Consider the following 26236-nt stretch of genomic DNA (forward strand, 5'->3'; position numbering starts at 1 on the left):
TTAATAAAAATGCAAATTTTAAAATAAAATTTTTGAAATGTACCTTTTTGTTTCCATAATCTTTTAACGTATTAGTAACATTAAGTCGGAAGAGTTTCAAATCTTTCCTTAAAAAAGGTTTCGTTTTAAAGGTTTTAAGTGGTTTTAAATTTTTTATCAGCAGTGTATATGTGTGTATAGAACATATATAATGTATATATATATATATATATATACATATATATATATATATGTGTGTGTGTGTGTGTGTGTGTGTGTGTGTGTGTGTGTGTGTGTGTGTGTGTGTGTGTGTGTGTGTGTGTGTGACAAAGATGGGTATAGAACAAAGATAGGAACAAAGATGTCTGACGAAACAAAGAAACAAACACACGATGTTTAGAGTTCTGTGAACTTTTTTCTCCTTGCAGCTTTATATTGTCACGATTTTTTTTCTATTTAAGCAAGGAATTTCTCATTTTTATGTAGAATATACGCACAAAAAGAAACGCTATTGACATAATAACAATCGTTTGTTTCTGACTAATGAAAAGGATCTCTAAAAAATGTACCGAAATTTTAACATGTAGGAGCTGTTTTGCATGAAAAATATTTGGATGTTGGAATGTAACTATACTGTTATTATTTTTAGAATTTTGTATTCCATTGCCTGCTGTTAAACAGGAAGAGGTGCTTTCCGAATTTTAAATTCCCAATGACTAATCAGAGAGATTTTCACCGGTCTCTTAAATTAAAGCAAGGGATTTAAATGCAAGATTAAACGACCTTGCATACAGCTATGCAAGTACACCAATATCCTATTCAAATATTAAATGGCGCAAAGAGCATTATGCAGTTATCAAAACTCTACTAGTAAATAAATCGTTAGTAATTAATAAACCGGATAATGGTTCAGTGGTTGTCGTACTAAACCATCATGGTTATGTCAACAAAATGTCTGTCATACTGAATGACACGGAGAAATTTGTAAAATTGGGCCCTGTCGCAACTCATGATCATACAGCAAAGCCCATTTAATCTATGGTAGAGTCATCACAACATAAAATGGATCTTAAATATTTTACAACCTGTATTAGAACATTGCAGTAAATACTGCCTTAAATATTAATTTCATTTTGCAGACTTTATTCAAAAGTTTAAGGTTCTTAATAAATTTGTGTTCTTATGACATTAGGAAGCTGTTTACTTGTGTCCCGATTTTAGAGACTATACGTATCTGTACGGATTTTTTTATATCGTAGCAAGATATTGACTCCTCTTATTTCTGAAAGCATATTTGTTGAGCTGATGATATTTAACGCTACATCTGCTGAATTCAGTAATGCATCGGTAAGTAGAAGGCTCAGTCTTGGGGCCGATAATGGCGAATATTTTCGTGGATTTTCACGAAGAGCAATTACTTTCTGGACACATGAAACCATAAGTTTATTTTTCATATGTGGACGATACATTTTGTTTCTTCAATAACCAAACAGAGACAAATAATTTATTCTCCCTACTCAATAAAATGCATCCCGCGTTACAGTATACCTATGAAGGAGAATGTAACTCGTCCATAGCTTTCCTTGACGTATTGGGTAAAATAAACATCATCTAGTTACCTTAAATCAATATACCGCAAATCTATATTTACGGGACGGTATACACGCTGGGACTCATTTTGCCCACCCCCCAAACGTAAGATCAGTTTAACACATCGTGCCCTCATGATTTGTACAAAATCAAAATTGGCTGAGGAATTTAAAATAAGTACTGATACCCTATCCAAGAATGTGATGGATGTGATTAGGTCAATTATGCAAAGGAAAATAACTGAGTTTTCTGAAACTAAAATTCAAACAGTGACTAAATGTCCAAAATATCTTCGTTTACCGTAGTTGGGGACAGTAAGTGAAACATTCGCCAAGCAAACCAGTTCAACGGTGCAAAAATGTTATTTTGCTTCAAACGTGTGTGTTGTGTTCTCTACGCGAACGTTAATGCCATCTTCTTGAAAAGATGTTCTACCCTCCCCCATCATAATAATAATGTAATTTACAATTTTGAATGTAGTTACGGTGCCAACTATGTGAGTCGAACAACATTAAGATTGGATGAAAGATTTTAACAACACGTACCTATCAAAATCAGAAATGGGACATACCGAGCAACAGACCTAGTTGCCAACACATACGGGTCTTCAATCACTGACCATCTCATTGAAAACCATCATGTGCAGCGACCTTCAGCACAAATTCATTTTCTATTCTATGCCATGCTCACTCAACATTCTATTTAAATAGCTTGAAGACTGTTCACGTTCGGTTGAGAAGGCCTTCTATCTGTAAATAGAGGGAATGTCTCTTGGGTTTGAGCGTGATTAGTCTCTAGGATCTTCGAAAAATATCATAACGTTACTTTATTTTAATCACTCCCAAACTTTTTCCCCACACATAACGGGAACGCAACCTAATTTTATTTTAAATGTACATATTTTCAATTTTCCCTTTATTTTTTTAAATCCCTCGATACAGGCTTTGACAAAGCGAGGGCGAAACTGATCAGATGACCCCCCCCTTTATTTTTCTTTTCTCTTCTTTGCCCCTTGTTCTTTATTTTAAAACGCATTTTACTTTTAATCATGAATTATAAAAGTCTTTCCTTTATGATTGCAATATATATATATATATATATATATATATATATATATATATATATATATATATATATATATGTATGTATGTATATATAATTATTTACTATAATAAATACTAAATGCCTACAGATGCTAGTGTTTCATCCTTTCGGTAATCATCAGTGCAAGGTGTCACGATTAGCGATGGTATCACATGAAATTTAGTGAGTAAAAAAATCTACCAGATGAAACCATTTTCAGGTTTAGAGGAAGGGAAAAGCAAAAAAAGGAGATGAGACACAAAGTCAAGTGTAGGTTTGGTGAAAGTGTTTATTTGGAATTAACTGAATTCGAACCTGGTTTATTTAGGTTTTTAATCTGTGTTGTGAACCACTTAGCCAACGTCATCCCAGATAAAAACATAATTACAAGCAGAACATGTGGAAATTCCACGCGGTAGTTGAAAAATTTTAAAACACATTAATAAAATGAATAAAAAATAGAATAAAACAAATAACGACGAATTAAAACAATTATTTAGTAAATGCTTTTTAAACCGTTTAAAGCTAAAAAGAATTGATTTTAAAAATTTAGATTTTTTTTTTTCAATGAAAATTCAACACACAACACATTGTTTTGTTTCGTTTTGCTTTTTCTGAATAATTTTTTATAAATTATAACGGAATGTATCTCAATTCGCTTTCACATTTTTTTAACTTAAAAAAAAACTCTAATAAAAAAAACTTACAGTCCCCTTTCAACATGACTTTTTTTGATTATAAAATAAAATAGCCAATTTCAAACCGTAAACAGACAGCCATGTTTTTTTAAAAACATTTTTGGAGAGGAAATGGTTTGAATGATTTTTAACTGATAAAGAGCTAGTATAAAGGGAGGTAATTCGTTTCTCATTAATCAATGTTTACAATGAGGATGTTTTTCTATGCGACACTGGACTTATGGACAAGTAAATTAATATTTAGATCATTCCTTAATGATAGATTTTGTTTATATGTAATTTGAGGTTTCAGAGTTTGTCAAAGAATAGATGTGATTCATTCATGTTGCTGTTTTTGTCTAAGAAGTATGTTAACTTATTTTTAACGATTAGTCTGGTTTTGTTTAATGTTTATATTAGTTTCCGTTTGCACTCAAATACTCCAGAGGCTTTTTTTTTAGTTCCATTATGTTGCGTTGGGGGGGGGGGCAGAATTTCAGGCCTAATTTTAGTATTTCAATTTCACCCTTTGTTAATGTAAATGTGGATGAGTTAATTATCTTACGTTTAGCGTCATCTGATCTAATATTTATCATTCTGAATTGGAGTTCCCCAATAGTGATGACGATGATGACGATTATTATCATGACGATGACGGTGATGATGGCGACTGGTTTCACTGTTTAGTTGGTTTTCTAATTGTTTTGTCTACAAGTTTTGAATGCTTTTTTTGATAACGGGGTGGGGGAGTTTATTTGTAATACTGATGCTGTGTATAGTTTTTGTAAGAGATATTTTCTATACATTTAGATGTGTTGTTATTGTGATGTAGTTGTTTAGGATCAAATAAATGTGAAGTGCCCCAAAATGAGCAGCAGCCAAAGACACATAAACACATTTGATTTTTTTTTTCATTCCGGTTGAATTATGAACAAACAAAAAAAAAAAATACGTTGTATATGTATGTTTATATTTTCAGATTTTTATTAAAAAAAGTGTTTCTATAAAAAACGTTATACTTATATCCTAAAAAAATGCATAACCTTTTTCATAAGCTTATCTTGTTAAACGCATGATTCTTTAAAAAGAAAGATATTTAGTTATCTCCAACTGCAAGAACTGTGACACCAAGGTTGGAAAGTGGAATTGAGAAGTCAGCGACCCCGAAGAGGGGCACTCTGACTTGCAAACAGTGTCTGGGTAACCTTGTCAGCATTCCCGGATAAGCGTGCATCAGGCGATTAGTAATATATTAACCCCCTTCTCAAAGAGAGAAGGTAAAACCTGGGAGGGTGGACCTCTTAGAAGTGCACAGGACTAACATTACACCGCAATCAACAGCGACCATCTCATTACAGGAATGTTAATTTTGGAGGCCGAGTTTTATTTACAAAATGTTTTGTTATACAAATAGATTTTTATAAAAAAAAATCGTAAACTCAGGTTTCAATTCTCAGTAAAAGTCATTTAAAAGGCTTGAAAATGACCTGGTGCTCACTTACATTATAATGGCAGGATCAAGAGCAAGTGGAGTAATTTTTTAAAATGGAGTAGCGCTCTCCTCTATACTTCAGTGTAGCAGCGAATGAAAAGGAGCTTACGGGTCGTCCTCGGCTATAGTCGGCTTACTTGTTTACGGAACGTTTTGTTTTGTAAACTTTGGAGATTTATGTAAACAATGAAAAAATACAAAACTTTTTATTTAAGCAAAATGTATAAACAAAGTAAACAAAACTAATATAAAAAAATGAATATAAAATATAGATATAAAAACATATAATATAAAAAATAGGTATACAGGATATTCTTATAACAATCTTGAAGTGATTTGATATATATTTATATTATATATGAAAAAAGTAGTTGTGCCGTTTGTTTTGCTATGTAGAGTGATAAAGGAAAGTGTGATTGCGTGATATATATATATATATATATATATATATATATATATATATATATATATAATAATTTAGAATCAGCACTAATATTAAATACTAATACTATTACGCAAAGAAAAGGCTTCTACCATTTAGCCCCTAGCATAGGGAAAATAATAATCAAAGAACAAAATATCAAAACAGATCCTGGCTAACCGTTTTTCCTTTATATATATATATATATATATATATATATATATATATATATATATATATATATATATATATATATGTATGTATAATACATACTTATATATAATACATACATACATATATATATATGTACGTATATATAATACATACATGTATATATGTGTGCATATATAATACATATATGTATACATGTGCATGTATCTATGTGTATGTATATATTGTATACACAAAAAAAACACACACATATTAGGTGACAAGTTTTCTAATTTTGTAAACAAAATAAGGAATTTTTTTTTGTGTGTGTGAATTGAAATGTCAGTTTTCGAAGATTATTCGTGACCTAAAGACGTACTGTTCCCAGCAGGGGTGATTACAGAAACATGTACGCACATATGTAGCCATCAATGTTTGTATAAATAAATTTAATATACCTGCTCTGTTTACCCATTGAGCACTTTTTGGTAGACACATGTTGTTTCATTGGATGTACTTCTAGGAAACTAAACTCTACTGCCATAATATATTGTATAAATATATCTATATAATTATAAAACTCTGTGGAACATCCGCTTGCCCTTGCTTGCATCTTGTCTATAAAAAATATCATTGTCATGGAAACCATCTTGTATTTAATGAAATTCAAACTCCTTTCCACAGTCCAACCATATTGAATACAAATAAACTTTAGTCTTTGCTTAACTTGTAGACATAGTTTCAATCATGAAACTATGTTTTCTTATGTTTTGGTTTCGGTGAAGGTTATATATGATAAATAATATATAATGATATTTACAACAAAAGGGGACAGATAACAGTTCTTTTATTACAATGAATCAACAAATCTCGGGTTGTCTTTTCAGCAGCTTTATTACAGATGTTTCCCCATTGGAAAGCTTAGTGCTGGTCCTATGTTCCTTACATTTGATAGGCGTTGGACCTCTCACTCCTTTCGGTCACCTTGGGCGATCGGGTTTCGATCCTAGCTGTAGGTAGTTGCTTGTCTAACCGCATTGATGAGCTGTGAAACAGTACTGCATGTGGATGACTATATATATATATATATATATATATATATATATATATATATATATATATATATATATATATATCATCTGCCTTCATAATGACCCCGCTAATTAAGTCCCTGATAGTAGCCCCCTGCTTCAAAGTGGCACTGTGCCTTGTTTGGGGTGAAAATTGAATTAAAATATATATATATATATATATATATATATATATATATATATATATATACAGTAGCGTCCAAAAGTTAAGGAACGATCGATCATTTTTTTTAATAGCTTCAGACTTTATCTATGAAAAAGAAAGAAAAGAATTTTTGGTGAATTTTCCAATGTTTAATAATGGTAGTTAAAGAAAAAACATTTTTTTAATTTTTGATTTTAATACATATTAGTTTTTTTTACATATAAATAAATTTAATAAAATTACAGGCGTCTAAAAGGTAAGGAACGAGGGAAATTCATTATGAAAAAATAAAGAATCCTTTCAGTACTTAGTGAAAAGCCCTTTGTTTTCAATCACACTATTGCATCTCTTGCTGCAAGACAGAACCAATCGTTCACATGTTATAGGTGGAATATTATTCCAGGATGTTTTTATATATTCCCATAAATCATCAAGATTTTTTTGGGTTTTTTCTGTGATCTTATCACCAATAATTTTCCAAACATTTTCAGTTGGATTCAGGTCTGGGCTCTGAGTTGGCCAATCCATAACGCAAATATTGGATCTATTTAGCTCTTCTAAAACTATTTTTGCTTTATCGCACGGTGCGTTGTCTTACATAAAGATATCAGAATTAGAAAGATTAGGTACCACATGTTCTCTAATCAATTCTCTGTACATTCGGGCATTAACTTTTCCATGAATTCTCACAAGGGGGCCAGTTCCTTTTGAAGATATCATGCCCCATACCATTATACTGCCGCCTCCAAATTTTACTGTACTTTTAACGCACTTAGGGGACAGTCTTTCTTCATTTTTTCTTCTGACATGTGGTCTTTTGTCTGATCCGAAAAGATTAAATTTAGATTCATCAGTAAAATGAACCTTTCCCATTTTTTTTCTTCCCACTTGTATTTTTTGAATGGCTTCTAACTTTATCTATAAAAATGGGGGGAAAAAAAAATTGGGGGTGAATTTTCCAATGTTTAATAATGGTAGTTAAATAAAACATATTTTTTTATTTATTTTTAATACATATTAGTTTTTTACATATAAATAAATTTAATTAAACTACAGGCGTCCAAAAGTTTAGGAATGCAGAAAATTAATACAAACGTTAAAAATTTTATTAACAACACTGCTTTCCAGTGACCTGCCTTTATAGCATAATCGCGCGAGAGCAGACAGATTCTACGATAATTGCATGGGGTAAACGCTAATAAAAACCCATGGACGCCATCTTGGAACTCTCTCTTCCGCTCAGGCCGAAACACAACAGACGTATCCTAGGTAAGCTCTCTATTTCCCCTCATTTCGGTTATTACTAATTCTGCTACACTCCCCCCTGATCTCATGATCACAAACGGGGCAGGGGGGCAGTCGTCTTTGTTGGGTCGTCTCCTTGCCATCTTCCTCATTACCACCGTTATTGCCACCAGTCTGTTCCATAGGCGGTGTTTCACAATCAGGGCAGGGGAGCAGTATTCGTCTTTGTCGGGTACTCCTTTGTAAAGGCAAGACGGGTTGTCCTTCTTCCGCTTCTTCAGTATATGCATTATATGGCTCAAAATCCTCTCTGTCGTCCTGCATCATACTCTCTGTCCTTTCAGAAGACATTGTACTGTCTGAGTATTCCTCTTCCTCCGATGTAACAACATAATGGCGAGGGCGTAGATCTTTCATGTGGCGACGCACACCGTCCACCAAAATCGATTGAGGACTGATTACCTTGGTCACCTCACCCTTGCCGAACCTTATGGTGCATCGATTTTGCGGTCTTTTGACCCACACGCGATTTCCAACCTGGTAAGAGCTGTTCCTGGGACCTGAGGACGCAGTTGCAAGATTTGTCTCCTTTACTCGAATGTATCGATAAATCCTGTTGGCAGGTGCAGTGAAGGGAGATATGTCGTCTCTTGGTGTGATGTTATACCAGTAGACAGCCTCCTGTATGGGACAGCACATTCTAGCCGCTATTCGTTTCACTGTACGGTGACATCGCTCCACTATGCCATTCCCAGCTGGAGCGTACGCACAACGGAATCGCAAGTGAACTCCCCCTTTATGTGCAAATTCTTGGAACGCGTTGCTGTAGAAAGCCATGTCATTGTCTAAAAGGATTTCATGCAGTGAGCCATGCTTGAGGAACACTGCCTCCAACTGATGAATCATGCTTGCTGAGTCCTGCCTTGCCAATTTCCTCCAAATGGAGAAACGCGATGGGCCACAGTCTGTTAGAGTTAAAAAGTGGAAGGTGCCATAATGCGTGATATCCATTCCAATTCTCTGCTAATTCTTGTTAACTTCCAGCTTTCCCTGACTGGTGCTGGGTCAATGGACTGACATTCCTCACATTTCCGTATGATTAATGGTTGCTTTTGTCGTGGTTGGGCAAGTTCTCCTGACAAAGTAGGTAGCGCATCGCACCCCCAGATGTCCACTACCTTTGTGAATAGCCATGATTTGACTCTCATCCAGCTCGTCTGTGTGAACCATGCCTATCACCAATACATTCAGCTCTTTGCCATCCACACACCAATTTCCCTGGGCCGGATCATTCTGCTGCACAGATTCTAATGTTTCGAATATCATATGATGCAGTACGGCATCCCTTGCTTTATCATCCCAGCTCTTTGTTACTGAACTTACTCTCCTTCTGAGTATTCCACAAGCCACATGAAGCCAACCGCACATCAGAAAGTGCCTGACAAGTCGACCACACAGGGAAAACATTGTTCGTCGCATAACAATGCTAGTAGCCTCTGGAATTGCATTTCCTCGCTTCCACCACAGTTCACTGCATTCCACCCTGACCACTAATCCCAGCACCCGTGCATCGTCCTTCAATGGCTCCGGGTTCTTGTGTAACAAAGTTATGGGGTTGATATGCCGTTATAGAGAAAGAGCCAAAAGAACGAAAAAATAGGACGATCAAATGACTCTTTGGTTAGAACAGACAAAGGAAAAAGTATGTCAAGAGATACTTATTGTTGTAACGGTCAGAGTTTGGAGTGAGCTGGCTGTTTATTTTGAAACACAGAATTCGAGATGAAATGACAGGCGGTTGTTTATTTTAGAAAACAAGGTTTGAAAGCTGATGACAGGCAAGTTTTCTTGTTGTAAACAAATACAAACTCGTGATGTTTAAAGGGCATTGATGGATATGTATATATTCCTCGAACACAGAGAAAAGAACAGAAGGAGAAGAGAGGAGGGAGCAGAAGAAAAGAGGGGAGAAGAGAAGGAGAAGAGTGGAGGGGGAGAAGAGAAGGAGAAGAGAGAATTCGATTTTGGCGAATTCAGATGGTGTTAAAGTCGGGCAGAGAGGGCTTTTGACTTAAAACACGTATCTCCAATGGCCGAAAAACTTATCTGAACTCGAGTCACAAGCTACCGTTTTAAAATAGCTACAGCCAACTTCCTTCAAACTCTGAAATATTATTAGACCATTATTATTGTGAATAAACCCAGATTAATTGTTTATTCGTGTGTGGAATCGTTTTTATTTCCTTTTTCACCACACTAAAATCCACGGCTCTCTTATCGGCGATGTTCGCCGGTAAGCGGGTACACAACGTCAGGTCCGGAGTATAAATTTAGACGACCAACTGATAATTCTGTCACTACCAATACCAGCAACATTAAAACGGCTAAGAATTATCACCGGCAGTGGTCACTGGAAGGACGAAAATAGTGAGCTGCAAACCGCCAGAGTCGGGTCGTTTTCAGGCTGCCGTAATTGGAGTGGAAGAGTTCTGAGGTCGACGATCGTCTCGACCGACTGGCTGAAGGGGGTGACACTTGCACTCCAACCCGAACTGCGCTAGGTGTTCTCTTACACGGGACGTGGGCACCACATCTTCGTTGACAAAAATGTCATCAATGTAAGCAGATGCTGTGCGGCTTACAACTTCTTCCTGAGATAATACTTCGCTGACAATTGCTCCCATTATCAGGGGGAGCCACATTCAAACCGAACCCCAGACGGGTCAGACAGTATTTTTTCCCGTCGATTTCCACAGTCTGGTATGGCCACAGTGTCTCATGGACCCAAACTTGTAGGTATGCTCTTCTGAGGTCCAATAGAGACATGTTAGCACCTTTTTGTCTCCATTCACGCAGCTTAGCCGCACAAACATCTGCGTTGGCAGTAAACGTGTCTATGTTATGATTTAGCTCTCGGTAGTCCATCATCGGGTGCACTTTGGCTTTGTTCTGCTGTATCACAGCCATCTGGGGAATTAGGCCTTTGGGGGGTCCCAATTTATTCTCTGGGTATGGCACAAGCCAACCATTATCTATCCAGGTGCAGAGCTCTTGCATGTATTCTTCACGGATTTCTGCCGGTACTGGGTATTCTGACACTCGATTGTGTAGCCTTTCGGGGGGGGGGGGTCCTCAGACCACTTCCACGATGTGGTCCACGTTTGGTTTTGATGGTAAAAGGTGGCAGTGAAATCTGGTTCATTAATAGAAATGGCTGCACATTTAATATTTTTCCTGCCGCCAAGCCGCACTGATCCTGTAGGCTTAACAATGACACTTCCCAGAGCTTTATGGCATCGATCCCTAGAAGTAAATCAAACCCCAGCGGTTTGCCACGCACCACCAACAAATCGATTCTGGCAGACACACCTTTATCAGTGGACACAGAGACTGCTCCAACACCACAGCACGCATGGGACATTCCACCAATCATTTTGACATTCACGTTCGTTTTTCTCCAAGACCGGCACTGGTCTGCATGTAAAATCGTCCTAGAGCATCCTGTATCAATAAGCGCCAAACATCGCGTCCCATCAACTTGGTCGCATCGTGTTCGCATCTTGGTGGGGAAGGAGACTGATGCTTATGCGTCCTCCCCTTGCTCGTTTCCCAAGCAGTTCCGATCCCAGTGTCCACTCTCACCGCAATGGTAATACTGTGTTCCGCGTTCTCGACAGACCTTTGCAAGATGGCCTTTAACATTGCATTTGAAACAGGTTACATTAACAGGAATATTCTGGGCCCTGTTGTTGTTGGGTGAGCCTTTGGCCGCAACCACATCCTGATTTTGTTTCCCAGTTATCATAAAATTCTCGCTCTCAACATTAGCTCCCTCATGGTCAGGGCTTTGATGTTCGGCACCTGTTGAAGAGCAATTGAGATGGCGTCAGGGTACCCAGTGATAAAAGTCAATTTTGTGAGTCTCTCTAAGCTATCTCCTGTGAATCTGGCCAAACCAACCAACTGCCTGATTTTATTAGCGTAAACATCCACACGTTCACCAGCTCATCTAACCATAGTTATTTTTCTGTATGCTGCAAATGCATCGTCGGTAAATGCCTCCTTTAATCAGGCCTCAATCTGGTCTATCTTCTTTTGATCGTCCTCCTCCAATTCCATGTAAAGGGCCAGTGCATCACCTTCCATATATAAAGGTAGCAGACTCGCTATATCATCCACTTGCTGAAGTTGTGCGACAAGTCTCACTTTTTTCAGCCACGCTACAACATCTCGCTAGCCAGAGAATGGTTTGATAATATCACTGCTTATCCGCACCTTCGCATTAGTCGTGCTAAAATAGCTTGAAGCAAAATGTAGTAGGCAAAACAAAAAAAAAATCAGGAACACAGTCAGGAAATAGTCAGTATCGCCCACTTCTAGAAGAGAGGGATTTCTTTTCTGTAATAACCGTGGAGAAAGAAGACAAAAAAAAACAGAAAGAAAAAAAACTCGCTTCTCGCAGACACGTGGTTCATCACAAAGCACAATCCAATCGCCAGAACCACCTACACACAATCTGCAGGACGCCCCCTGACTGTTTTCCAGTGACCTGCCTTTATAGCGGCCGGGAATTATGTATTTGCATAATCGCACGAGAGCAGACAGAATCTACGATAATTGCATGGGGTAAACGCTAATAAAAACCCATGGACGCCATCTTGGAACTCTCTCTTTCGCTCAGGCCGAAACACAACAGACGTATCTGAGGTAAGCTCTTTATTTCCCCTCATTTCGGTTATTGCTAATTTTGCCACACTTATGCCTGCTAGAGCACTTTAAGTCGACTTATGCCTGCCAAGTTCCAATCTAATTTAATTTTAACCCCTTAGCGGCTACTTTTACTGACTTTACACCTATAAAAGAAAAATACACACAAAATTCAATCAATTGACTTGCCTTGCACCGTTCTGTAACCTTGTATCGTGAAGGAAATGCAGTTTGAAAAAAATGGCGACAGACACACAGTCAATTTTATAAAGTAGACTAATACCTTTATTAATAACAGAAAGTAAAAATGCTTTTATCAAACCAATAACACAAATATTAATGTTGCTCTTAACCGATTTCGTCGATATATAGCAATTAAGCTACATAGAATTTCTCGTGTTTCATCCTCCACCCCCCGTAAAGACTCGTCAGGTTAGAATTTATTGAACTCAACTTTTAGCCTGCTGAGCCTTTATAAGGATAAAACAGAAAATTTTGTGTAGCTTACTTGCCGTATATATTTTCATAGTTTATATATATATAAATATATATACAAATTAACTTACTACATTTTCTATGGACATATATATATATATATATATACGTGTATTATTTAACAGTAATAGCATATGCTTATGTATATACGTGTGTGATTGTTTTTTGCGTTGTGTTTTTATATTTCCATCTGTACATACTTTTTGAATTTGCACATGTTTATTTTTGTTAATATCCGAATTCTTTTGGGTTCTTGGAATCACTTTTATGTTGGCAACCTGTCATATGGTCTCTCACGTGCATCCCTGATTCTACCGGGTAAACCAACGATAATAAAACAGAACCATTATAACTGGGTGTTGCGAGATAAAAAATAAAAAAAAATGTTTCTAAAGAAATGTAGAAATCGAAATGTGTATTAGATATCAGATACTTATTCAGATAGATCTGGCGTGATGTTGTTAACATCAAACATACAATTGTAACAGGGTGCAGACGCGTGTATGGCGGTTGTATACAAATGCCGAGCCGTGTTCAAAGTGACGTCACGATAAGGAAAAAGGAAAAAAATATAAAAAGAACGTCTACACAGATTTAGGCTATTTTTATTCTGTGAACGCGGTTGGGATTGGAAGAAAAAAATTGTGGAAAATGAATGCCAATAGACTCCTAAGCATCCAGCATGTTAGTATAAATTAAGGAGTTCATTCTGCTCTCACATGCGGACAACAGTCCGGTGCCTGAAGAAGCCATGCAGACACAAACCATTACGTTTCCTCCTCCAAATTTGACAGTTGAAGCCACACAATCAGGATGAAATACCTCTCCTTCCCTACGGCAAACAAAAATCGCTCCAGTTGCAAAAATTCTGATGAAAAAAAATGACAATTTGCTAGAATTTTTAAATAGATATTATATATGTGTATTCACATAAAAATTTCAATTGTTCTTTTAAAAGGTTAAGAAATAGAAGCTGTTAACTTATCTCAAAGTTAGTTTCGTCAAACCAAACAATTTTAGCCGGATCATCAGGTGTCCAATTTTCATGTTTTTTTGTTTTTTTTGCAAATCAAATTCCAATCGTTTTTTTTCTTGTTGCCCTGAGACAAGTATGGCTTCTTCCTTGCTCTGCATCCTTTTAATCCCGCTTCTAATAACTGTTCGAGCTAATATGTTTTTGTTTGCATCCTCCCTAAGTTCAGCAGCAAGTTCTGGAGAACTTTTCTTCCTATCTGCAACGGATACTCTTTTCAAAGATGTCTTCTCTGGTGGTCATAGACGTTTTACAGCCTTGTCCTTTTCTGTTTTTGAAAGACTTTGTTTCCTTGTATCTTTTAATCATTGTTTAAACTCCTTTCCTTGAATATTCCATCTTCCTGGCAATTTCTACCTGAGAATATCCTTCACCAGATAATGCAACAATTTGTGACCTTTTAATCTCTGAAAGTTGCTTCTTTGGAGGCATTTTCAATTAAATCAACTATTGTAGCACTGGTAAGAATCAAATATTACCTGAAGTTATTTTTGCCAAGCAAACAATTTTGGCCCATCACATGTCCAATTTTTATGGTTTTTTTTTTTTTTTTTTTTTTTTTTTTTGCAAATTCCAGTCGTTTTCTTTTTTTTCTTGTTAGCTGGAGACAAGTATGGCTTCTTCCTTGCTTTGCATCCCTTTAATCCCGTTTCTAATAACCTTTTTCTCACTGTTCGAGCTGATATGTTTTTGTTTGCATCCTCCCTAAGTTCAGCAGCACGCTCTTCCTATCTGCAAGGGATGCTCTTTTCAAAGATCTGTCTTGCCTGGCAGTTGTAGACTTTTTAGAGCCTTATCCTTTTCTGTTTTTTAAAGATTTTGTTTCCGTATACCTTTTAATCGTTGTTTGAACTCCATTCCTTGAACATTCCATCTTCTTTTCAATTTCTACCCAAGAATATCCTTCACCAAATAAAGCAACACTGCTTCTTTGGGGGTATTTTCAATTAAATATACTATCATAGCACCGGCAGGAATCAAATATTACCTGAAAAATAAGAAACAACTTTTAGCATGACAATGAATCATTTTGAATATTGAAATGAATTTAGTATGAAACTCAGCTAAAACTATTGAAAACAGCTTTAAATCAAATAAATACTATAATCTACTGTACAATTCTTAACTTTAAAATGCGTAGATTTAAACAATTATCTAAGTTTTTTATACGAGGGGCGTGCAATAAGTAATGCCCCTGACCCACTTCCCATAGAAGTAGAGCAACGAAACTTGGCACAGTTATTAGTCTTTCTCTACATAGGAACCGCCCAGAGTTATGCATTTCTCCCATCGTTTGATGCAGCTCTGGAGACCGTTTTTGTAAAACACCCCAGGTTGGTCCTCCAACCACGACGTGACTTCAGAAATCAAGGCTGTATCATCTGGGAAACGCTTTCCTTTCAAAAACAACTTCATGGTTGGGAAGAGGTGAAAGTCAGAGGGTGCAAGGTCAGGAGAGTAGGGAGGATGGAGAAGGATTTCATAACCACATGCCCGTGCTTCTGATCTGGCGACATGCGAGTTGTGGACCGGAGCGTTGCCCTGCAGGAGGAGGGTATCTTTGCTGATCTTGCCCTGCCTCTTGATTTTGATAGCTTCCTGTAATTTCCTCAAAAGTAAAGCATAATAGGCTCCTGTAATTGTGGTACCCTTTGCCAGGAAATCTGTCATCACTACTCCGTTCTGGTCCTAGAAGACTGTGAGCATGACTTTGCCAGTGGAGGGCTGCATCCTTGCCTTCTTTGGAGGTGGTGAGTCCAAGTGCTTCCACTGCATTGACTGGCCTTTGGTCTCTGGATCATAGTGATGAACCCAGATTTCATCCTGTGTAATCAGTCTTTTGAAAAACTTTTACTCATCTGCTTGGTACATCTCCAAATTTATCCTCGAGCACTCGACGCGTTCTCGCTTCTGGAATGGTGTGAACAACCTGGGAATCCATCTGGCAGACACCTTATGCATATGCAAATGGTCATGAATGATAGTTTCCACAGACCCTGTACTAATCTTGACATCTTGGGCTATTTGGCAAATAGTAATGTGCCGATCTTCCAAAATGGCAGCCTCAACTTGACGGACAGATGCCTCATCAATGACAGAAGGAGGGCGACCAGGTCTGGGAGCTGTTTCCACAGACTTTCGGCCATGTTTGAATTCACGATGCCAGTGTTTTACAAGGTCATATGATGGGGCATTATCACCATAAGTTTCTTTCATTTCATCAAATGTCTCCTGTGGCGTGCATCCTTTCAAATACAAAAATCGGATCACTACTCCATTTCACACCTGACTCAGTTCAAACACCTGTAAAACAGAAACCACAATTAGTTCAGAGCTGTAATTTGCCACATAACCCGTAGAGATATAAATCATTGCACATGCAAAATTTCAGCTAGATCAGACAACTGAAAGTGGGTCAGGGGCATTACTTATTGCACGCCCCTCGTAGATGCTTCATAATTTTGACCATCGCTGTATGAGGTGAATAGGAACACAGATTCTGTAGTAATTACTGCCTTCCATATTTTTTGTTGTCTCACCACATTTTTGGCCAACTAAGCCTCTAGCCTGCTTTGGGTTAGATTGAAACCCTTATCTTCAGACAATGCTCACCCAGAACTATAGAGATTCACTGCCTCTCCCACTGCACTACAGGCCCCAATACAGTTACAAGACTCAGCATTCCTATCCTGTTGCAGTTTATTACCTGAAGAAGGCCAAAGGATGATTTGGCCGAAACGTGGTGAAACAACAACAACTATGAAGATGAGGATTACAGTCCACAAATAACTAAATCAATACATAAACAATCTTATTAATAGTTTGAAAATCAAGGTATAGAAATCTTAATTCGTAATTGTTGTTCTTGGTATCGCCTACACTGAGGACTGAACCCTCAACCTCTAGAAAACTGGCACTTAAAACAGATTATTACTTTAGCACTTTATTACATCATGGATGGATAATCTAAATTATCTATCCTAGTTTCAAAAATTCGAAAACAATCTAAAAGGTACTTATTCCTTGCATCAGTTTTTTTTTTTTATATTATGGTTGGCAATGTGTCTATACCAGCTGAAACATCATTGTGATATAATCTTTTTCTTCCTCTTTTTGAAGAGAGCAGGGGTCATCAAAAATTGAAATGGGATTATTGTCTTAAATAACAAATGTCTAAAATAATAAGTAAATTATAGAAAAGATAACATTTGCTAGAAATTTGTTTTCCACGTGACTAAATGTTTATATTAATGAGATTTATTATATGAATGAGTTATTTCATCTACGCTATTTCTTTCTCAGACGATCTAAATTGCCCTAGGAAATGATTTACGGTTGCCGCTGCCGACCAACCAATACTCATTTATTCCAAAGTTTTCTTATTATTTTATATAATGATTTCAGTTAATTTCCTGCTTATCTGTTTGTAAAACAAAATGTCCCCCGGAGCTATTAGGTTATCCGCCATGAAAGTAAATTCATTAAAACATCTTTTTTTGTTTTATTATTGTTTTCTGCCAGGTTTTGGACACTCTTGCCAAATTTAGGATATAATAATGATTTACTGGACAAAGATTATAAAGTCATTAAAGTGTAATCCATTATTTTCACTGCAGAATAAATTAAAAATGAAAATGTCTTAGGCGATGTAATTGGAAGTACATCCGCACAGATACATACACTACTGTGCATACTACCACACATGCTACCGCACATATTAACACACATACTAACACACATACAACTTGAATGCCTTCTAGACGCTATCCTCAGGTGTCTAAGGTATCTCTGCACAGGGGTTTGCCAGAACAACCTGGCATGAGGATACTTTTTCTATAGCAGTAAACCCTGACCAAATATTCAAAATCACATAGTATTCGCTGTCCAAATAAGATCTCCTCGCTATGGCTAACCTACATTAGCTTTTACGAGAAATGGTGCACTTTCTCCAAGTGATGTTATCTCAAGTAATAGCACGAAGCTGGATACTCCACCAGACTAGATAAATTCTTGTCCTGGAATCTGTAAGACCATGAGACCAAAACGAAAGATATACAACAATGTATAAAAATGGTTAATTGGGGACAGGAAAATTATGTTCTCAATTTCTTTACTAACTCAGCGTTTGAGAGATAAAGAAGTTTAATGGAAAATTCGAATCTGTATCTCATATAGAGTTCAAGTGTTAGCCCCAGGTAGTGAGTCCCTTGATTTCTGAGAACTTTGACTGAAGTAAAATAAAACTAAAAAAAAAACTATTGTGACAATACAGAGATTGACCATCAGCATCGTGCAACTATCAGGAGCACTAGACAGTATCTTATGAGCTGCCAAAATCCAAACCTAAAAATGCTGCATGAACAACATGAAACCAGAGCTAGCAGAACTACGTCCATCACGAAACTAGCCAAACATTTTAGACAAATGAGACAGAATCCGAAAACAAGTCTGCTACAGAAATAGCCCAAAAGAGTCGCTAAAAATACATAAAGAGCTTTCATTGCAAAAAAAAAAAAAAAAAAAATTAAACTGGACGAATGAGCCAACTAACAGCATGCCAAATATTTTCTGGATGAATTCACCCAGGGCTATATTGATAAATAAGGCTCCTAGACTGGCTGAAAAAAGGATCGCTCTATGATCAGGAGAGAGTTATAATGGCTATCCAAGATCAAGGCTTGATGACCAATGCTTTTAAGAAAACGAGTGGTCTAAGCAATGATAGCAAGTACAGGTTCTGCCACACAGAAGTAGAGAGTGTAAGAAACCTGACATACAACTGTAAGGTTCTATTGGAGGATTGCTAGTATACGACTTGATACAATGGAGTGTGTAAATATCTCCACGGGGCGATCTGTAAAAAGTTGAATATCGAATGCAGCAGCAAATCCTGGGAACATGTTTACCAGAAAGAACAGTCGGAAATAAGTCATGCACCATCCACTATAGCTATCCAATTCCTACAGCTATCCACCTCGAAAACGAAGCCATAGAATTAGACATAGTGACATGGGATAAGAAGGAGAAAGAAGCAACCTTGGGAGCATGATGTTGGGTTAAACAGAGCTGAGAGGGAAAAGATAACGAAATACCAATTGGTCAATGTATGACATAAAAAGAAACTGAAATTTTACGAAGATCTCTATCATTCTAGTAATTATAGGAGCAAAAAAACTACCTAGCAAATATAACCGATGACCCAAGTGCAAGAGAGATTCAAACAATTGCAATAAAGGAACGGTCAGAATCTTAAAAAGATCTCTCGGTTGGAATATCTGAGTTAGCAGGGGAATGCCTGGCATCTTGTTGGATGCTCCATCCCCAGCTTGAACAAACTGATAAGAAAATTAAAAAACAAAAGCACATCATAAAACACATACTAACACATACACATTCTAACACACACTCAAATATAAACACATTCATGCTAAGATATAAACACATACATGCTAAGATATAAACACATACATGCTAAGATCCCCATTGAACATAGACACAAAGTATCCACCGTCCATAAAGTCTTGTGGCAATTTTAAAAGTTAATAAACCTCTTTGTACATATGATAATCTGACAGTTTTTTACATTATAATGAGTCGACGCTTATCAAGGCACAAAGGCGTCTCGAGGATGAGGGTCATTGAGTTTCTCAAGTAGACACTGATATAACACCGTCATGATTAGTAACGATGGCTGAAATTGGACAGAGTTTTATTATTTATTATGGCTCAACAGTTTTTTTTTTTTAGTATTGGACTTGAAAATTCACTGAGACTATCCAACGATCTCTCGCATTATAGAGAATATTCTACAACTACCTCATTATCTTTCACTTCTCTCTCATGTATATACATTTTTGAAACCTTGCTCTCATCACTTACTGCTGTATGTATGTATGTATGTATGTATGTATGTATGTATGTATTATGTCAGGTCATGTCATATGCTACTGGTACCATGTAACCCAGTACTATCTGCTTCATGGTCGGGTCACCGGCGACTAAATTGGTTCCCCCACCAGACTTGTTTGGTGAGAAGGGCGGCTAGTCTCCCTGAAGGATTAAAAACAAGACCTTCCAAAGGGCGAATGAACTCTTTTTCTGGGTCAACGGCCAACTAGCACCGTGTATATTTGTGTGTGTGTGTGTATTGGGGTAGAGAGGGCTCCTGTAAGCCGTGGTGAAGGCAACCTTTCTAGGAGAAGCAAATCTCTGATTTAAAAAACCATAAAGCGGAAGACCAGTACCCGCATTAAGCTGGTCTGCAGTTTAATTTGTTGCTGGCTATCTTGCTCTTGCTTGTTTCTGGATCTCAACATTTTGAACCGAGAGAGAGACTTAGCTGTCGTACAAAGCTAAGACTCTGTAACATCATCTTTGTATAGATACTCCCTCAGACATTTGGGCTCATGGATTTTAAATGTCTGAGGGAGTGGCACTCGTCTGACAAGACGTTGCAATCATCATGTATGTATGTATGTATAGAGAGAGAGGGAGAGAGAGTAAATGGTAGTTTGCTTGAAGCATTGCTGGTAAAGGAATATATGGAAGTTTTAAAAGTCTAAAGCAATGTGGAAAGGACCGGAACCATGAGAGTAAACAAAAGAAAAACAAACAACCAAATAGATGGGCATGTTTGAGTTGTTGTTATATCCGGTGTATAAAAAGGCCATTGGTGGTATGGAACTTTGGTTAATTTTCGGAGAAAAACAAAGTTCCATACCATTAATGGCCTTTATATTCACCGGATATAACAACTTGGTTGCTAAATAATTATACTACGAGGTGAGGAATGATGGATGAATAAACAGACATTTCTCTACTCGAACATACGCGTCCATTTGTTTGTTTGTTTTTCTTTTCTTTACTCTCATGATTCCGGTCCTTTCCGCATTGCTTTTGGCTTTTAAAACTTCCATATATATATATATATATATATATATATATATATATATATATATATATATATATAAGAACATGTAGTTAATAAGACATGTTAAAAACACTTTGAAAAAGAGTTACAACCATATTCAAATTTAAAAAGGAAAGACTAAATAAGTGGATAGTCCTTAATCCGCGGAGTTTCGAAGAAATACTTTCCTTCTCATCAGAGGGTAGGATTTAGCAAAATGCGGGATCGGATTTTGCTTGCAAAAGTATTAATTGAAACTACAAGTAAGTCATAGATCTTACTTGATAGCAAAAAGTGAAGCAGACGGAATAGGGTGAATAAAAAAGTGATTTCACGTGAATGGATAGTCTGGTGAAGGGTAAAATATCCAATGACGGTAAAATCCAAAGATACAGAATCCAAGAAAGTTAGTTATATTTCCATTTGCACAAGTGAAATCCAAGGGAATCGCGTAATTGGAAGAGGATCAAAAGTAATCCAAAAGGCAGAAATCCGTGAATAATACATGAGTAGGTACAAGGAAAAGGGAAACAATTCCAATATATTGTGAAAAGAAAGATATATGTGCATAAAACGGAATGGAAGAAATATACAGCTCGACTGTCGAGGAAAGGCCGAATTAAGGAAAATGCGTGAAGAAGAAGAAGAAAATGGGAGGGAAAAAAAAGTTGAATGGTGATTGTAATAAATTTAAAATAGAAAAACCAATGTCAAAATGATCAAGACAAGATGACGTAAAAGACGCCAAAATTTTAAGCAAGAAAGAGGTCAACTGAAATGTACAAGTTATTATTTAAGAATTAAATTATCAACAGGAGTTTTTGAAGGAAATCAAATGAAATAAGAAGAAATACAAAATAAATACATACACATGTAAATACAAACATACATACATACATATATATCAATACATACAGTTACACACACACACACACACATATATATATATACACACAAACACCCCCTCCCCCACACACACATACATATAAGTAAATAGATGAATAAATAAATAAATAAATAAAAAGTTTTAAAAAATTAGAGGGGAGAGAAAGGTCGGTATCTACAAATTCCGGGTAAGGCAAGTAAATATGTAAGTATATAAGTATGTAAGTATGTAAGTAAATTCATATAGTAAATATAAGTAAACATACATGCAGAATATAAAAGTGTAGGTAGATTGATACATTTGATAGATAGGAATATTTAAACGCTAAAAGGGAAATTGCAGATGAACAACCCGCCAAACAAGGAAGAAATAAAGAATTACAATTAAAATTATAAAGTTATAAAATATTTCGAAAGTATGTAGAAAAAACGATAATGTTATAGAAAAGAATATATATATATCTGAAAGGTTAAATTAATGGGTATATAATTTCAAATTTACCATGATTAAATTTGGACTGATGTTTGCAGAAAGAGATCAGTTCGTTTTTAGAGTTTATTATATTGCTACTTTGAGGGGAAGTAATTATAGTTATAGCTTCGGTTGTGCAGAGGCGACATGACTCAGAGCCTGGAGACTTAACCTTCGGTTGTGCAGAGGCGACATGACTCAGAGCCTGGAGAGTTAAACTTTTTTAGGATAGTTCATTTCATTGAGAAAGGGGTATTGTAAGAATTAAGTTTTTTAATTAAAGTGGTTAGAGAAGTTCCTTGGTTGTTATTAGAATTTTCGTTGTTAAAAGAAGAAATGTGGTTTGATATTCTTTTTTTAATTAATGTTGAAGTAGATGGGAACTTCTGACTATTTTATAAGGTTATATGTATGTACTTTATTAAAAGCTCGAGGTATGGAATTAATATTAATTTACTGATTTGTATTAGGGAAACAGTTTGAATTTTTTTAATTGTGTTCAACAAAGAGTGGGACATTGATTGTACAAGGACTGTTTTGGAGGGGATAATGAGTGTTGTTAGTGTTAGGATGGCTGTTAGGAGAAATATCATTATTCTCATTATTATTATTGTTGTTGTTGCTGTTATTGCTGGTTGTATGATTATCGATGGAGGGGCTGTTCGTGTGATTAGTAACTATATCAGATGGTGGATGGGAAGAGGGATAACTAGAAGACAAAATAGTAATGTCTGTTATGGGAGGATTGCGTGGGAGCTCTGTAATTGTGCATGAATATATAACATCTTTATGGATGCAATCATTATTGAGTGGGCAAAGATGTTTGTTATTAAAATTACAGTTAGTTTTGGGTTTAATTGAGAAAGGGATTTTTTGGGCTGATTTAATTTTTTGTTATTATATGTTTCTTTGTGCTAAATTAGGCATAGTTGAATAATAAATCCTTATTGAGTTTTTATTGAAAATAGAACTATATCTGTGTGGGTATTTGAAAGAGTTTTGTACAATGTTGAAGAATTCCTTAGGTATATTAGTTTTGACATTTACGCTAAATGGAGGATTAAACCAAATATTTTTCTTTCTCCTGGTGCGACTGGGTAGGTTAGGGGTATTACGATTAGTATTTTGGTTTGGATTTTATATGTAGACTGGTTCATTGCTATTGATAGCGGCAGATCTTGTTTTTTGAACTGGTTTCTTGCGAGTCATATTGTGTGTGATTACAGATTTAAGGCGGCCAGCAGGAGGAGCATAATGGTTGTATTTAATCCTTTCCTTGTGTCCTGAGTTTCTTAAGGCATTATTGAAGAAAGTAGCATTTTGATTAAAAGTTTTTTATCGGCAGAAAGAGTATAAATTCTTCTAGAGACGGATGGTACTATACATTTTATAACTGAGTTGGGGTGGTTAGAAGATTTATGGACGTATAAAAGCGTAAGGTTGGGTTTATGATAGGGCTATGAGTCTTGGTATTTAGATTAAGTGTAATGTCTAGAAAATTTGAAGTTTTTATGTTCGGTTCAATAATTATAGAAAGGTCAAAATTATTAAAGAAGTTATGTAATTTTTTAATTGTTTTGTTGTACTCTCTTGGCCTGGCTGTTGTAGTGAAAAGGGCATCGTCTCTATAAAGGCCCCCTTGGATATGTTTAAAGTGGTATTTAAGTTCTTTCAGTAAGAATAGCCCCACTAAATCGGTAACTTCTGCAGAGTCAGAAGGACCCATCAAGATGTCAAAATTATTAGGGGTGTCCTTTCTAGTGCAAAACTTATTGTGAAATTGTATAAGGGACTTTCTCGTTAGGATAATTAATTTTATTTCTAAATTAGTTAAGTAAAAATTTCTTTTAGCAAAGATTAGAGCCTTATTTAAAAGGATCGGAGAAATTGATTGATAATAATTTTGGATGTCAAAGATTATGAAGTTAAGCAGGTGTTTATTTTTAAGGCAGACAAACCAATTAATTACGGAATCACAATTTAGCCAAAGAGGAGAATCAACTTTTTCTTTAATAAGAGGGATGATTCTATCTAAGGTGTTTTTGTTTACAGTACCTAAGTCAGATTTAGATGGGCAGATTTATCTAATGGAGGGGTTGTCATAAAAATTAGGTTTATGACCCTTGACGGTAAATCTAGGAGTACCCGGAGAAATTATTTCAGTTAAGTTATAAATGTTCATAGAAGTCAGTAAATGTTTAGCCTCAGAATTAATAGAATCTAAAGTCTTATGAGGGACTACTTTTTAAGATTTATTAAGTTCTTTATACAAAAGTCTTTTATATGTAGGATAGTCAAGTTTATAGTAATGTTTAGTCTTATCAGCAGGGACGAATATATGTTTATTCTTTTCAATTTTCTCGGCAAAATTATTTATTTTTCGAGTAACCGGATTATAATGGTGTTTTTGTTTCTTAAATTTCATTTTTTTGACTAAATTTAACATTATAAACTCTATCTCCTATTTGGTTTTATCGAGCTTTTACATCTGGTTGAGATTACTTTGTAAATATTAATTCTTTAATATTTAACATTTACTTTAGTTTTGTCATCTTGGATCATTTTGGTAAACTTAACTGTAATTCTTATGTATATATATATATATATATATATATATATATATATATATATATATATATATATATATATATACTTCAAATATTCCCCATATCATGTACCTTGAAAAAGCCTAATGAATATCGATTAATACATGATTTGTGTTGACTTTCTTTATGTCATTTTTAGCTTGTTCATTTAGCGTTTTATTTCCAATGTTCATCAACTATAGGTTATGTCTAATTAAATATGTAAAAGTTTCATTTATAAAGGTTAATTTGTAGAAAACAAGTTACGTCTCTGCGTTGAAATTTATGCAATCATTTACTTATAAACAAAATTTTACATTAATCATTTCAACCAACTCATGTATTGTAGTGATCCTGCTGAACTTAGGGCAATTTTGTGCCTTAATAAAAATCTATCTGACATGTTTCTCACATTAATTATTCAATTAGTTAATTCAGCACGAGATCTTTTATAATATAAAGTACTTATTCGTTTCGGACACACTTGATCGTTTAGTGCTGAAAGGTGTAAAAGAAAAGGAGGAAAGAGAAAAGAGAGAGTCCATTTTTTGGTAAGTGCATGGCTTACTTATTATCGCTTTATTAGACGATCTTAGAAACATATTTTGTCGATTTGGACCAGTTTAACGAGTACCATCATGTAAGGTAGTACATGTTATACATGCATTAGCATCTAGACACTCATGACCCAACATGTTGTAGCAGAGTTCATCGCAAGGTACATAAGACAGGTAATAATCGACTCACTTTTCCGTTGAAACAACATTTATTTTCGGGTACTTTCCCTAATAAAACATAATCATGATCCTTCTCTCTGACCTATGTCCTCTCAAACATGATCATCAATTAGACCGTTGGCCCAAGGCGAAAATTATCATTTTTAATGAGATGTAAAAAGGGTGGCGATTAGTTTTGGATATAATGTGTATAAAATTATAAGAAACTTTGGAAAATTTTTCACACGCAAGATTTGGTGCACTAATTAATAATTTGAATTTTAATCGTCAAGTTAGATCCTACCTTTTAAGTTCTCTATGTAAAAAAAAGTAGCCAATCAGAATACATCATTCATTTACTTGCTTATAATCAACCAATCACAATGACCGTAGTATGTGTTAAAATCAAGATGGCGGCGTTCATCGAAAATGAAATATGTAAATAAAACAAAACTATTTCCGATTTCATATTGGCAAAATAACATTACACATTTTCTTGTTGCTTTCATTTTTGCACTTTTCTAGATCAGGACTTAATCCATTATGATAAATAAATAGGA

The 26236-nt window shown here is 35.7% G+C and overlaps 1 long non-coding RNA gene across 1 annotated transcript in view; it reads right to left on the bottom strand.

The window, feature by feature from the left end:
* Nucleotides 1-13664: 13664 nt before the first annotated feature.
* The window catches only part of LOC145242522 (uncharacterized), a 204935-nt gene continuing 192363 nt past the window's right edge, over nt 13665-26236 (bottom strand). Inside the window, exon 2 of the long non-coding RNA XR_013862758.1 lies at nt 13665-15096. This is a non-coding gene — a long non-coding RNA (uncharacterized LOC145242522). The remainder of the gene's footprint in view (nt 15097-26236) is intronic.

This window comes from Euprymna scolopes, chromosome 21 (genome assembly GCF_053919585.1).
Source record: "Euprymna scolopes isolate OS-2025 chromosome 21, ASM5391958v1, whole genome shotgun sequence".
NCBI lineage: Eukaryota > Metazoa > Mollusca > Cephalopoda > Sepiida > Sepiolidae > Euprymna > Euprymna scolopes.